Source organism: Zingiber officinale, chromosome 4A, assembly GCF_018446385.1.
Source record: "Zingiber officinale cultivar Zhangliang chromosome 4A, Zo_v1.1, whole genome shotgun sequence".
NCBI lineage: Eukaryota > Viridiplantae > Streptophyta > Magnoliopsida > Zingiberales > Zingiberaceae > Zingiber > Zingiber officinale.
In genome coordinates, this window is record NC_055992.1 from 92,917,608 (window position 1) to 92,921,182 (window position 3,575).

Consider the following 3,575-nt stretch of genomic DNA (forward strand, 5'->3'; position numbering starts at 1 on the left):
GATATCACTGTAGTATCTGCTATTTCCATACGAGACTGTATACCTTTGTATCTCTAGTTTGTTTTACTAAACTCATGCACTATCTGTCTATTACCCGCTGAGTTTTTATACTCACCACCCCGCATATTGGTAATTTCACCAGGTAACAGGTAAAGGAGTTATGGAGTCGCCTGGAGATCCTGTCCGCCAGTTCCACGTCACATTCGAGGACGACTTTACGATTTCGGTATTTCTTACGTTATGTGTATTTTGGGTTTTGTACTTGTTTATATATTTGTATTCTCTTGTATTTGGTTTGATATTATTGTGTCAAGCCGAGCCGGCTCGCAGTCAGTTGATTTGTGTTTTGTGATCGTTGATTGTGATTTCCGCTGCGTTGATTTTAGTACAGCCGTGTGGGCTGATTACTATATATCATATAACTGCGTGGTTGTGTTTATTTCTGTTCCAGCCGAGTGGGCTGATTATATAACTGCGTGGTTGTGTATATATATTCCAGCCGTATGTGGCTGATGTATTTTGTATGTATGTATGCCTCAGATTGTCACCCGTACAGGGGAGATGCTGCCGAAATTTTTCGGTAAGGACTCCTCTGGGGGCGTGACAATTTATTGGTATCAGAGCTTCAGGTTTATGAGGCCTATTTTTGTTTGGTTTTTCATGATTTGGGTTTCTCGATGTGACTTTTCGGGTTTTGGGACCAGGCAGTGACAGGATTCTCCAAGCTATAGGAGGTATGTTTGCATATCGTTATCTTACATTTCTGTTAGTGCATGCATGGTTGTTATGTTAGTTATGTTATGTATTAGTATGCTTTTGTTAGTACCTGTCCAGTTGTTAGTAGCATACATCAAATGTGTTGGGTCAATCACTGATCCCGGTTGACCCTACTAGAGATCAAGGAATACAGTCTCATAGGACTTCTTTTACCATACCACTAGTGTTATTAAATTCTGTTATCACTAGTTTAGTAGTGGTTAGTATCTGCTAAATATCATATTGCTTCGGTTCGTGGAGAACCAATTTACTCGTATTGCCTTGGTTCGTAGAGAACCGATTTACTCTTATTGATTTGGGTAGTAGAGGATTGATTTATCCTAGTTGGTTCGGTTTGTAGAGAACCAGTTTACTCTTGTTGCGGTTAGTAGAGGACCGATCTACCTTGGTTGACTTGATCAGTGGAAGTTTGATTCGTTCTTGTCGGTGTAGATGGTAGAATACTGAGTTACTTTTATTAATTCGGTTGTAGGAGACCGATTCACTCTATTTCATAGAGATTTTGGTCTTTGGGTTATTTGTGTTAGTTAGATAACCTAAAAGTTACGTTTGAGTTCAGGACTTGTACAGACGGAGAATTGACTAAGTTAGCTGCATACCATTGCTGGCTTGACTAGTATATAGAGGATCGATGTATCCCATTCTATGGAGACTTTAACCATGGATTGTATGTACCTAGTAGGATGACTTTGAGGGTACATTTAGATAGATGACCCCCACTGACGTGGGAAGTGTGGAGCTAGTTGCTTAACACTTATGAGATACAACCGTTATAGGGTGTATGAATTGGTGAGTACATTCAGATACTAGAGGGCAGTGGGGAGCATGTTATGATGGATTCTGTTTTGAGATTAATCAGGGCAGGGTGAAGATATGATGCTTTGGGGTTTATTTTTTTTTTAGGTTGGCGAATTTACTCTCTAGTTATTGATTTATAGGATGGATTCTTTAGATCGAATAGCAGGATTATATGGTGCAGAGATTACTGGATCTCAGGGTATATCTCTGAGGGTTATATTGGATTGAGACTCATGATTCACCTTACGTATCTCGCAGAGTTTGTAGCATGGTGAGTGTGGAGCTTTGTTGAAGTGGAGGTTTCCACCCTCTGGCAGATGGACAGTCGGAGCACAGTATACGGACGGTAGAGGGTTGCTGATAGTATGGGTTATGGATTTTGGGAGGCAGTTGGTTTACCCACAGTTGACTAGATAGAAGTGTGGGCGTAGCGGAAGCAGAGTGAGCTCATAACCCACAGAGTCATCTCTTACGAGTGGAGATTTATTCTTGATACTCGGATAGAGTGATATATGAGTATGTTATTTGGTTGTTACCCTTGAATGATGATCCCTGAATTGAGCAGTAAATTTGGGGACCAAATTTTTATTAGTGGGGGAGAATGTAAAATACAGCACCCAAATAATATCTAAATAATAAGGTTATTGGACAAATAATCTTATTGGATTTTTCGGGAATTTTTAGGAATTTTCTGGGATTTAATTGGAGCTTTTATGACGTATTTAGGGGGGATACATTCATGGGCTTGGTAAAAGCCTGTTTGGAACACCATTTTAGTGGGAGTTGATTAAAGAACTCACTTATGGTTTAATAAAGTAAACCCTAAGTTTATTAAACCTAAGTATCCTATTTCCTCCACCGATCCTTTATTTCCCCTAAACGCGCCGATCCTCCTCCTCCCCTCTCATCTTCACGCTGCCGTGACCAGCTCCTCCTCACTCGATCGCCGCCGGTGAAGTCCTCAGCCGGCAACGTGCTAGCGACCTTGAAGCTGCAGCACTGTCTCCTGATCTTGCCGACGCCGAACCCTTTCCACCTGATTTCCTTCCTCTTCTCCTCCTCCCCTCTTGCTGTGATCGCCTCTTCATCTTGTCTTCGTCGCCGACCAAAAGAGCAGCTGTCCATTTCGGGAGTCGGCTTGTCACGCCATCGATTCACCGCCGGCTATGGGAGATTTGGTGATGACGAGGTTGTGCACTCAATCAAATCCCTTACTCCTCTATTATTCTTACTGTCATCATTTGATCCGTTCACCACCGGTGCTTCTTGTTGCTTGCCCTAGTCGGATTTCCTCCGCAAGTTGCCATTTCCGACCACGAGCCTGCATCATCCGCTGGCCACTGCTTTGGGGCATTTATCGCCAAGGCTAGGGCAGGGCTCGACCTCACTGTCATGAGCAGCCTCAAGCTCTGGTTTCTTTCCCTAGCCGACGATGCCTGTTCGAGGGAGGTTAGGACAGCAACACTGATGGCCAGGTGAGAGGCATTGTTGCATTTTCCTTTCGCTGATTTCTTGTGTGTGGTTGCCTTTTTAGGTGGTGCCGAGTGAAATTGGTCTTCATTGCCGCCTTTGCTCATGATCACAGCAGTAGCATTCATCCGAGAGGAGTTTATGGAATTGGATTAATTCTTGAAGGTAATTAGTTAAACTTGGCAGTAGATTTGGACATTGATCTTTATGTAGTGTTGATTGGGGGTAGATGTTTGGTAGGCAGTGGCTTTGCTTGGTTTCGCTCTTCACATCGCCGATGGTTTGTGGCTGACTCCGTCTGATCCGTATCAATTTCTGGCTACCGAAGAAGAAGAGGTAAGAGGATTGGAATGGGAAAATTATTAGATTGTTTGGATGGTTTTTCTTTATCTAGTTAGTTGGATGCTTAATTGTTGCTAACCCGTAGAAGTATGTGGATGGATGTGTTAATTGTAGATTAGTTGATACATGATGGATTTTTATTTATGGAATAGAAATTGATTCAAGTGTATTGGATTTATGATGTTTAG

At 42.3% G+C, this 3,575-nt stretch overlaps 1 long non-coding RNA gene across 1 annotated transcript; it reads left to right on the forward strand.

The window, feature by feature from the left end:
- Positions 1 to 2,673: 2,673 nt before the first annotated feature.
- LOC121973442 lies at positions 2,674 to 3,295 on the forward strand. Its single transcript, XR_006109609.1, has 4 exons — positions 2,674 to 2,764; positions 2,858 to 3,050; positions 3,161 to 3,210; positions 3,286 to 3,295. It is a non-coding gene; the product is annotated as an uncharacterized LOC121973442 (long non-coding RNA).
- The last annotated feature ends 280 nt before the right edge of the window (positions 3,296 to 3,575 follow it).